Source organism: Mandrillus leucophaeus, unplaced genomic scaffold, assembly GCF_000951045.1.
Source record: "Mandrillus leucophaeus isolate KB7577 unplaced genomic scaffold, Mleu.le_1.0 Scaffold866, whole genome shotgun sequence".
Lineage (NCBI taxonomy): Eukaryota > Metazoa > Chordata > Mammalia > Primates > Cercopithecidae > Mandrillus > Mandrillus leucophaeus.
In genome coordinates this window covers 531,235-543,984 of record NW_012109430.1, presented here as the reverse complement: position 1 = coordinate 543,984, position 12,750 = coordinate 531,235, and the positions used below count along the sequence as shown (strand labels likewise).

The 12,750-nt window shown below is 34.5% G+C and overlaps 1 pseudogene; it reads left to right on the top strand.

Moving 5' to 3' along the window:
* The first annotated feature begins 10,291 nt into the window (after positions 1–10,291).
* LOC105531107 lies at positions 10,292–11,150 on the top strand (annotated as a pseudogene).
* The last annotated feature ends 1,600 nt before the right edge of the window (positions 11,151–12,750 follow it).

Here is a 12,750-nt window from a genome sequence, read left to right as displayed (position 1 = left end):
CTCAACATTTGTCTGTATAAAATTATTTTTCTTTTTGTAATATTTACCTATAGTTAATTCTTCCTAAAATTTCAAACACAATTATTATACACATCTCAATATCATTTTCTACATGTCAAAATTAATCAAATTAAATCAAAATCATTTTCTCCCAGAAATCCTCCCCTTTGGGTCCTCTGATTTCTTGTGAAACCTGATCTGATTGCTCTCCAGGCCTATTGCAGACTTGTTATTTTGGAACTTTCCTTTGTCTGTCTCCCATGAGGGAGCCCATGTCTTTCTCTTCCTTGATTAACTCCCTGTCTTCTAGTGAAACAGCAGTACTTGATTGAGAATAAGTGTCTGGAAGATAATTTGCTGAAACCTTGTATGTGTGAAAAAGTATTTATTCTTACTTGGCCAGAATTTGGCTGCAGATAGATTTTTAGGTTGAAATTGTTTTCATCATATTTTGTGTGCTAAGTTCTTGGCAGGACTTTCCAATCTGTTGATCCATGTCCTTCAGTTCTAGGGTATTTTCTTGTAGCATATCTCTGTTTTCTCCTTCCTTTTTTTTTTTTTTTTTTTTTTTTTTTATTTATATTTTTGTACTCTTTATCTTATGGACTTATTCATAAGTTTTACATGTCTGCCATTGCAGTTAAGGATAGAATGGTGATCAAATATATGTTTCTAGTCTGACATGTTTAATTGAATGTACCTATATTATATTTCTATTCTTCTTGATGTTGGACTTTTTGGAAAATCTAATTTTCTTTTACCTCCTAGTGTTCATTTTTTTTCTCTTTATACTACTTTTCAAAACATTTCCCCCATTTAATCTTTCAACCCTTCTATGTTTACTTTTTATTGTGAATAGCTCTTTTTCATTCCATGATTCTTTTTTAAAATAACATCCTGTTCTTGTCTCATTAAAGTAATAATTTTGTTTGTGTCTCTAATCATAGCAATTAGTTTTGGTTTTCTTCTGTTCCCGAATTGCCTGTCATTGTAGTTCACTTTTTATTTGTTTATTTTGGTCTCTGTGTGTCACATGTTCAGCCTTTCTTCTGGAGATGCTTACCCCTTTTTTCATATTCAAGAGTAAATCACCAATAAGTTGGTTAGAGGCTCTGCTTTAGTGGAAAGAGCTTAAAGATGAATGTAACCACCTTTTCGTTGTAGGAAGGAAGCCCAAATATCTTTAACTAGATGCATATTTGAGTGGAGAGTCTCTGTTCTAAACAGTCTCCTTGATGGTGAATATCAGCCCAGTTGTTAGGAATCTGGTGGCCCCAACAGAGGTAATTCATCTGGAAATGTCACCATTTCACTTGTCTTTCTCACACCCATGCTTCTCTGTGCCTTGCATCCCAAGTCTCATCTCCTTTTTTGTTGTATCTGTAGCCTCCAAATTCTAATGCTTACCAAGGTTCTGCAGGGCAGATTGCTGTGCTTCTCATCATTATCATCCTCTGCAAACATGTAAGTTTCCAATCCTTCCACTTCACTGAGTCAGTTCCTGCCATTTTGTCTGTTTTTCACCTTCTGTAAACCTATTGGTGTCCTCTCTGTCATATTTTCATTTACACTCTTTGTCTTATGGACTTATTTATAAGTTTTACATGTCTGCCATTGCAATTAAGGATAGAATGGTGATTAAATATATGTTTCTAGTCTGCCATGTTTAACTGAATGTATCTATATTATATTTTAATAAAAATATGCAAGAATGCCCCAAAAGTTTTTGGAGTGTTCATAAAAATTTTCATCACCAAAAAATATTGGGGTAAAAAAATCTTCACAATCTGTGGATATATTGAATTATTTATCACTAGGATAATTCAGTGTATAATTAATGTCATAACTAATAGTATAATAACTCCATATTGACTTTCCCCAAAAGGATGTTTTCAATACAGACAAATGGTTGTTGTCCTATACCTTCTTACAGAAGTATAAATTAGTTCAACAGTTCCAAAGGACAGTTTGAAAATATGTCTGAAGAGCATTAAAAGAAGCATACTTTCTGATCTAGAGATTACCTTACAGTAATTTATCTAGGAAAATCTCAGTATATATATCTAGTCAGAAATTATTTGGTTGCAAATCAAATGAAAGTTGATCACAGAAAATCTCCTAGACCACAGTTACCGGAAAGATATCAGAGATTCACTGAGCCACAATGTGACCGAACTGTCTTTCTCCATACCTCTGATTCTGGTTTCTCATTAATAGCTCTCCCCAAAAATGACAGTATCAGCCTTGAATCTACAGGATTATCTACTTTGGTTCCAGACAACTAAATGACTTAGTCTCCATGTCTCAATTTCAGTTTCTCAGAGAATAAATCTGATTGGCCTGGTCAAGTCAGCCTTTGTGGCCAGTGCTCAAGAGAGAGTTAGTTGGAAAATCAGAACTAATTCTTCTAAGACTATTAGGGTTGGAGAATTGTTTTTAGAAAGAAGCATGGAGATCTGGAGAAACGTATCTGCATCTCTAACACTCTAGATAGTATGTACAACACTAGCCAACTAGGTGAGTTGGACCATTATACAATGGCTGGTCTATGTCCAAAGATTGGTTTGAACTGTGACTCAAATACCATGAAGTTTGTTTTAATTTTAGTTTACTATTGATCCAACAAACAAGGGATGCAAATAATAATCATCAGATTCAGAACATAATTCAGTGGACACATCTCCTAATACCTTTCTGGATCCTCAAAGTTTTGTCAAAATTTCAAAAGTGTTGGCAGCACTCATAGAGTGAAAAAAACAGACAGGTAAGAAAATCCTATAGCCTCAGAGGCATCCTTTTTTGGTGGCTGTGGCGGGCTGGGGAAGATGAGAGAGAGAAGCACGTCGGCACTCGGGGGCTTACCTTATTGCCAGAGAGGAAAATTGTAATGAAGAGTCTATGTAGAACAAAGTGTGTAACAGGGCAAGAATACTAATAAACAGTAACTGACACCAGGCTTAGCACAGACAAGAAAGCTCAGAAAGGGAAGACTATAATATATGCAGAAAGAAATTGCTATTTAGTTCTAGGTGACTATATTTTTGCAGGAAAAAAATGTATTTCTTTATTTTTTGTTTCTAAAACCAAGTCAGAAATCCAGATTTCTATGTGACATTTCTGGATTTTGAAATGTTGGAAATGATCAAGATTTTTTAAAACAATGTGTAGCCAGGAAAAACACATCTGCTGATAGAATCAGGCCTGCATACAACTAATTTGTGAGACTGTCTATGCATACTCTAATATGTATAGACAAACACACACATACACCCTTTGTAAATGAGTGTGAATCTTAATTGTTCTCCTAGGCTAAAACCCAATTAATCAAGAATGAGAAGTTTAGCTTTATATACAGATTTCCTCAAAATCACAGAATGTTAGTGTAAGAAAGAATATGGGATTTCAGTGATCATAACTCCATTATTTTATAGATGAGATAACTTACATATAGAAAGTCTTAACAATTTGTTTAAAACTTAAAGATAGTTACGTGTCTATATACATTTAATTATTTTGGAATTTTCTTTAAGAGGTAATAAGATTTCTTACATTCTAAGATATAATTCATGTCTTGATATCATATCTCCACAAGCATCCTAGCTAATTATTATTTCAATTCAAACCATAATTTATCAGGAAGCTTTATGTTTCTTTCATAAAGCCATCAAAATTATTTCAATGTGTCATCTAGAAAGTTTAATGTAACTATAGCACATAATAATACCATGATTATTCTGGATTAAATAACATCAACATTAACCTTTATTAACTATTGGCAAGGGACCCATCTTTAACCATCCACTTCGCTTTACACTTGGAATTTGTAAAATGCTATATTTATTTCTGGTTACATTTGTCCAGGTGATTTTCAAATTCCAACCTTGGTTCTTGTGCCCAGATTTTTTTTTTAGGTCTTTTACTTCACACATTGAAATTTATGGGGCATTTCCCAGTACTCCCTGCTGTGTCCCTCATCAGGTCCTGGCTGTCAGGCCACTAGGAAACAAGAAATGAATGCTGGAAAACCCTGTGGCTGTTCTTAACTAAAGAACTCCAAACATGACCAAAGTTCTCTGCAAATCCTCCTAGATTGTCAGAAGAAAAATGGCAACAAGCTGCAGCCATTCAATGAAGCAATATTTTCCTTATTACTTGCAAAGTCTTTTATTTAGCCTCAACAGTATCATATTTGAAATGATTTTATGACTGGGGGCAATACTTGGGTAGCCATCTGTTCTCTCAGATTAGCTGTCAAATGAGTAGGGTGTTTTTAGTCAATGTTTTCAAACTGCATTAAAATATCAACAAATTCAATATTTGTTCATGGCATTGGTAGGGAATATTTTCATATTTTATTCTCTCAAAAAGTTGGACTTTACAGTAATTTAATATTACCTCCATAGTAACTGGTACAAATGAGTAGATTCTAACTGACATTTAAAAAAAGAAGAAGAAGAAGAAAAGAAAAGAAAAGTGGTCAAAATGTCAAGATGGATTTGGTATACCAGAGCTATTTTTACGCTTGCAATTTTAAAAGCAAATCTTTAATTTGGAGATTTCTGCCTATCCACCATTACAAGTCCCTTCGGGGCAGCGATCTATCAAGTTCTGACTCTCTTAAACTGTTTGTGCCAGATTCCACATCGATCACACTCACACTTGCTGCACTTTTAACCAGAGAGCCAAGAAGCAATAATTTTCAATTAAGAAGCTAGAAGACTTGGAGTTTGATTTATGGTGCATGACTAATTATCAAATAGCTGGCCTAATGAAAATTAAGCTGCTGGTTACTACAAAGATTTAACTTCATTTTCTTGAAGAGATACTGATATGATCCAGAATGTAATTTATTTATTGAAGTAGTATGATGCATTTTAAAAGTCATAGACATGTAAATGAGATAATTATCATTTTTAAGTGACAGGGCTAATTATTGATATTATGATGAATTTTATATTCAGAGTACATATACACCTGAAACAAAAGATTATCTTTCCTTGCAATAATGATTTTCACTTCCTTCTTGTGCTATTGGAAGATCAAAAAATATTGCACATAGTATAAGTATTGGAGAATCTTTTTCAAAAAGAAGTAAAATTAGCTTTAAATTTTTCTGAAAATTCCTTGATGTAAATTATTCAGAATGAGTAAATGAATTTAAAAACATGAAAAATATTATCAAGGGAATGTGACAGTCCGTATGTACATTTTATATTAATTACACTTTTTTCTTTGTTTGTTAAATACAGATTTATGAAAGGCAAATGCCTAAAATCATAAAAAAAACAAGGATGAAGTTTACCTTTGTTCCATAAATAAAACAATTTAATGCTATGTCATGTGTGATGTTCTTTACCCTATTAACTGGGAGTCTTAAAATATTTTAAAAACTTAAAAATATTCAGTTTTCTACCCCAACTTTGCTCTACTCCACCTCTCACATTCTCCTTTGCAAGCGACCTGAACTACCCCATGTTCCCCAAACATCACATTCATTTCCCACCAATCTTTCCTCACTTATATAAATCTAACTACTTGTAAACTTCTCAAAAATTACATCTCCAAATTCTGCCATCTTTCAACTCCAAGCTCAGATGACACATCCTCCATAGAAAAGCAAACGTTTTCTCTTCATCTTTCCCCTACTCTGAAATGATGTTTCCTTTCTTTTAGGTCCTATAGTATTATATAATCATCTGTAACATCAGGGGTTATCAATCCTGGTTGCTATGATGGGGACTTGAAACACTATTGTTTTTTATTTCAGTGTTCATTAATGGATATTTTAATTAATTATAATTTAACTGTATACTTATGTGTACTTTCTAAATGTACATTATACTTCAATAAAATATATTTTAAATTTTTCAGTGCTGTGGCTCCTCCCAAACCAATTAAATCAGAATCTCTGGGAGACAGAACCTTGGACATTGTTTTTTTTTTTTTTTTTTTTTTGCAAATGTTCCCCCATATGATTCCAACATTCAACCAGCTGTTCAGAACCACTGACCTATCTGATGTCTTAAGGTTATCTTGTTGTCTAGAGAGAGAGTTGTCATTAATAACTATCCAACCAAGTGTGAATGGATTACCAAAACTGCACAACTCTGAACTATACACATTCTTCCACAGAGTTTTATGTCTGACCCTTTTCTAGGTGATAAACTTGCAATCATTGCATGTTTCAGAGTTGACCAGGTGCTCTTAGGGATGCTCACTGCTAAAATATGATAATTCCTAAGAAGTTGATATTATTACAGTATTTGTAATTTTATGGTTCTACTATAGCCTTAAAAGAGGATATTTTTTAAGTTGATTCTTTTAAGAAGGAAATTATAAATATTATAATAATATCAACCCCATAGAAATGATCACATTTTAGCAATTTCTTGAGAAATACCCAATGTAGATGACAGATTTATGGCTGCAGCAAACCATCATGGCACGTGTATGCCTATGTAACAAACCTGCATGTTCTGCACATGTATCCCAGAACTTAAAGTATAATAATTTAAAAAAATTCTCCTCTTATTGTGTGCTTCTTGGTATTAGGAGCCAGCTCACTTTTTTCAAATACATGTTCATCATAGCACTATTTTGATGTTGCTTGGCCAACTCTGAGGCTACCATTAAAAAGAATAATGAGGTGGCCGGGCACGGTGGCTCAGGCCTATAATCCTAGCACTTTGGGAGGCCGAGGTGGGAGGATTGCCTGAGCTCAGGAGTTCAAGACCAGCCTGGGCAACATGGTGAAACCCCATGTCTACTCAAATACAAAAAATTAGCCAGCCGTGGCAGCATGCTCCTGTAGTCTCAGCTCCTTGGAGGCTGAGGTAGGAGAATTGCTTGAATCCGGGAGGCAGAGGTTGCAGTGAGCCGAGATCGCACCATTGCACTCCAGTCTGGGCGACAGAGTGTCAGACTATAGTAAGAAAGATAATAACTTTGTGTCTCTCTATTTTTAACTATGTCTTTGAGATGTCAAAAATATTAGAAACAAACTTCTAATTGTTTAAATTATGATATATTAATGATCAGATGGCATTTGTTGAAATAGTCTGTCTTTGTGAAATTTATTTTAGCTGTTCTCTATATTGCTATCAAATTTGTTCATATAGATATTAATAAATAAGCTTCCATTTGAATAAAGCTTCTCAGTGACAGCCCTTATTCTATTTGCATTCTACCCTACATCTAATGAACTGTCTCTCTAAAGTACAAACCTAATTGAGTTTCTACCTTATTTCAGAATCTTTACTACACAAACATCTCCTAAGTCTTGGCTACTCAAATTGAGGTTTGGGGGCCAGTGGCATGTGTAGAAGCCTATTAGAAAGGATGAATTTCGAGGCTCACTCTAGAAACAAACAATCAAAATAAACATTTAAATAAGTTGTCCAAGAGAATCATACGCACACAACTTTGAGAAACTGTAACCTACAGAATAGTAAAAGGCCAAGCTCTTCATTATCTGCATCCCATCTATATCACTCAGCCTTATTTTTACCTTATATTCAACATGTTATCCTAGTCATGCTAGCTCATATGGAGTTTCCAAAGCAAACAAACATTTTCTTGTATTTGCACATCCTATTAGCTCTATCTTGTCTTCCTTACCACACGTTCAATTGGTAATTCACCTGCTGAGCTTCTCAATTCAGCTTATTCTCCTCCTTTTTGAAGCAAGAGTATCTCTGACTCCTCAGATAAAGTTAGGGGATTTTCTTGTTTACAAGGCTCTCTTTGAAAAGTTATCAAATGGTATTATAAATAATATTTGCATTCCTATTTTTCTTTAGGCTGTGGGTTCCTTGAGAGCAGGAATTACATCTTGTTAAATCCCACATTCCTGGCCAGGCGTGGTGGCTCACACATGTAATCCCAGCACTTTGGGAGGCCGAGGCAGGCGAATCATGAGGTCAAGATGGCCAACACGGTAAACATGGTGAAACCCCATCTGTACTAAAAATACAAAAATTAGCTGGGCGTGGTGGTATGTGCTTGTAATCCCAGCTACTTGGGTGGTTGAGGCAGGAAAATCACTTGAACCCAGCAGCTGGAGGTTGCAGTGAGCCAAGATCGAGCCACTGCACTCCAGTCTGGTGACAGAGTGAGACTCCATCTCAAAAATAATAATAATAATAATGATAATAATCCCACATTCTTATCTAACAATATTTTGAACATCAAGAAATGGGTCCTCAAGTACTTTATGAGTGCTGGACAAAAGACCTAGATGAGACCATTTCTGAAGACAAAGTGTTGCAGAAAGTTCCTTTTACACGTTTAAAAGCACTTTGATTGTGGTTATTTATTGATTCCTCTGTTTGTAGTGGACCAAGACTTACATAGAAATTATAGAATAAGAAGTGAATTGGAACATAAGTCCAATCATTCTCTTTCGAAAAAAAAAAAGATGATCCATGGTTAACCTCTTTATATGTTTTATACACAATAATCAGTAAATGGTTTCTAAATAATATGACTTATTTTCCAATGCAACCCTCACTGACTTGTATTAGTTACGTAAAGCATTTAGTACAGTGTTGGTTTAAAGTGATCAATAACAGATATATTCTTTTTTTAGCCTTTCTTCTCTTAAATCTCTCATGCCGCAATTAAACTCCCATTGTCTTTGTTCAATGCTTTAGTAAAATGGGAAAAATCTAAAATTAATTTCAAAATTTCATTTTAGCTAAAATGTAACAGAATACCCAACAAATAAAAAACTTACTCACTTATTTTATTTCCTTTGCCAAACCACTTCAGATTGCTTCAAGGCAGAGGTTTTCGTTGTTGTTGTTTTGTCTTGTTTTGTTTTGAAGAATATAGAAAACTCTTATGTACAATATTAAGTACTATAGAAGATGCACACATACTGCACACATACTAAAGTTCTTACTCTGTAAGTCAGTTTACTTGATGTAGCAGCAGCTACGTCTACCATTCACTAGGTATCTCTTCTTTTTGTCAGTCACCAGAACAAGTGGATTACTTGCATTAGACTACTACAATCAAATCAGCCTCACAAGGGAGGGGGCAACACATCCATTTTGTGGACTGAGAAAAGAAGACTTCAAATGATATTTACTCATACTCTATTACCGATCAATTTTGCTCTTACAAATATATCTGTCCCAGAGAATCTTTCTTCCAGGTCCATAAGCTTCATAATACATAGCACTATCATATGATCTACCATGGTTCCTGCATGGTCCTATAATCTTTGGGAGTATGCCAAGAATTAAAGGCCCTGGACACTCTGAACTTCAATTATTTAGGATTGAGCTTATAGTAAGAAACTCTGAAGGATGAGGTAATATCTTGGTATGAGACAAAGAGCAGGCTTGCTTATTATTTGGTATAGTTGAAATTCCTCAACTGTGATGTGAACCCACTATATATTTAGCATCCATCTAGTCTCCTCTGTCTTGCCCTCATGAAACTTAGGGCATGAGACCCAAGAGCCTCATATCTTTTGCCAGAATCCATGAACAACAACAGGGCAACTTATTGGCTTCTAAGTAAGATAAAATTAAGTCTCAGACCTGACACTTAACTGCAAAGGAAACTGGAAAATGTAGTTTTTATTCTGGGCAAATATATGCCCAGCTGAAAATTCTATTAGTTTGAAAACAGCTACTTGCCATAATTATCAGTGTCAGCATAATTTAAGTTATATATGTGGTTGCTGATTCTACACTCCAAGCAATGCAACTAGGGCATTAGATATTTCTAAATTCCACAAAAGTAAAGGAAGAAAATGAAAAGCCACTAGTAGATTGCGTGAAAGATGTGTACATTGCACAGACTATCACTGAGGTATTAATCATTTATTTGTATGAACTTGATACTGATTTGAAAAGAAACAGCTTAGTGTTCAGTGACATGTAATTCAGTTGGGAAAAATGAATTTATGAGTTTTACCAAATAAGAAACTGTTGACATGGGAAAATGGGTGTTACTGGCTTGAAGCAAAATCTTAGAGATAATAGTGGAGCACGCTTTTAAGAAAGGCCATATCACAAATGATCTTCATGGCACAAAGAACAATACTGTGCAAATTAACATGGACATCAACAATTCTGAACCAAATAGTGATTCACTAATCTGAATTCAGAGAAGCTTTACTAATATCTTAATTAATTTATTGGTCTTTTATTTTTCTGTTTATGAGTGCCTGAAGTGATATGTGGTATCTTTAAAACTATCTTCCTTCTTGTGATTCCATCCTGTGTGGCTGTTTTCTGGAGCAGTAGTCTTTTATCTTTGTCTGCCTTCTCTCCCACCTATGTGTGTGCCACCACCCACGGAAGAGTCGATGGACATAGACATGAGCGCCTTGAGACTCTAAACTATCTTTTCAATTCTGAACTAAAGGCCAACAAAGATGATCACTTTGATGTGGATAATGACGAAAATGAGCGCCAGTTATCCTTAAGAATGGTGAGTTTAGGGGCTAGTGCAAAGGATGAATTACACATTGTTGAGGCAGAGGCAATTAATTATGAAGGCAGTCCAATTAAAGTAGCACCAGTGACTTAGAAAATGTCTGTATAGCCAATGGTTTCCGTTGAGGCTTTGAAATAACACCACCTGTGGTCTTAGAGTTGAAGCGTGGTTCAGAGCCAGTGCATACTAGTAGACAACACTTCGTAGCTGGGTAGAAAGATGCAGAGTCAGAAAATGAAAAAGAGGAGGATGTAAAACTCTTAGGCATGTCTGGCAGGCAATCTGCCCCTGGAGGTGGGAGCAAACTTCCACAGGATGAAGTAAAACTTACTGCTGATGAAAATGATGATGAATTTGATGATGAGGAAACAGAAGAAAAAGCTCCATTGAAGAAATCTACATGAGATGTGCCAGCCAAATGTGCACAAAAATCAAAGCAGAATAGAAAAGATTCAGAACCATCAACACCAAGATCAAAAGGTTAAGAATCTTCAAAAAACAGGAAAAAGACTCCTAATATGCCCAAAGGATGTACATTTACAAAAAATACGAAGACAAAAATGCATGCAAGTGTAGAGAAAGATGGTTCTCTTCCCAAAGTTGAAGTCAAGTTCATTGATTATGTGAAGAATTGCTTTTGGATGACTGACTAGCAGTAGGCTATTCAAGATCTCTGGCAGTGGAGGAAGTCGCTTTAAGAATATAATTTAAACAATTTGGCAAAAATTTTCATCTTATTTCTTTTCTTTAACAGTTGATATCTGGCTGTCCTTTATATTCCCCTACTGTGTTTGATAAATGTTCTTCAGGTTCCATTGCCAAGAATATGTTGTCCAAAATGTCTGTTTAGTTCGTAAAGATGGATCTCTGCCCTTTGCTTGGTTTTAAATATGTATAGAATGTTATAACAGGACATAGTAGTAGTGGAAATGTAGTAGTAGACATGGAAATTGTGGGGAGACAAAAATATACATATGAAATAAACTCAATATTTTAATTTAAAAAAACCATGAGTAGATCTAAGATCTCTTTATACAAATATAAAGTAAAATACACAAGGAATAATAAATCATTGAGTCATAGTTTATTTGTAATAAACATATAAAATAGTGTTTTTGTCTTACAATGGGATGACATATTAGGCTTAACAAAATAAGATAAATTCTCGACTGTGTATATGAATATTGTCTTTGACTTTGGAGTTCCATCCATAAAAAGAAAGCTGACAATCCTCCACTCTTACTTCATTCTTCCAAACCCTTTCCATGGTACTTGCAAGCTCTGACAAGGCAGACTAGGACAAAATCCCATGAAATAGCAGGTTAATAATATAGAAGAAACATGGATTCCTAGATGATTCCATAGGGCAAAGCCACCAACCTATTTCAGGCACCTTTCTGAGTCTAGACTATTATATCTGAGGGAAACAAACTTTTATTGTATCAAGTCTGGTATTTATATTGTATTAAGTCGGTGCATTTGTAATTTGTATTTCTATTGAATTAAGTAAGTATGTATTTGTTGTGATTTACTTATCACAGAAATACTAAGGAAAGGTACTATTATTACTCCCATTTTTAGAGACAAGAAAATGGACACTAATAGTGGTTAGCTAATTGCTCAAAGTCAAACATTAGTGAAGAAAATGAGATTTTTTTTCACCCATATATGCTGATTCCAGAAGTACCTTCATGATGGTGCTATTATTGTTTCCAGGGAACACACAGCCATGTGAACCATGTTATACAAGTGCAAAGTATTGATATGGTGCATTTATGTATCAGTAACTCTCTACAGCAATACAACTATCTTATATCCAAAAAACACACAAGTCAGTATAATTTTTACCCATTGTAAGCATAATATTGAATATTCAATCTTAAAAAAAGCTCAAAATGTCTCCACTAATGTAATATTATCTATTATTGACAAAACCTGGAAAAATAGTATCTACAGTAGAAAAGTGGTTGAAGAAAATAAACACAAGCTCAGATGTTTACAATGTAATACTATGTGAAAAAGTCAGGCTGCAAAGAAAAATGAAAAGGAAATGTTTAGTACAACAAACCTCCATGATACACAAGATTACCTATGTAACAAACCTGTTCTTGTACCTCTGAACTTAAAATAAAAGGAAAACTGTAACATTTGTTAAGTATCTACTATGTGCCAGACACTAAATATTTTCTACAAAATATTACTTTGTTTAATCATGACCACAACAATGAATGAAGATGACAAGTATCCATTCTCTCATCTCATTTCCTGGGTGAAGGAGCATAGGGATAATGAGTTAAG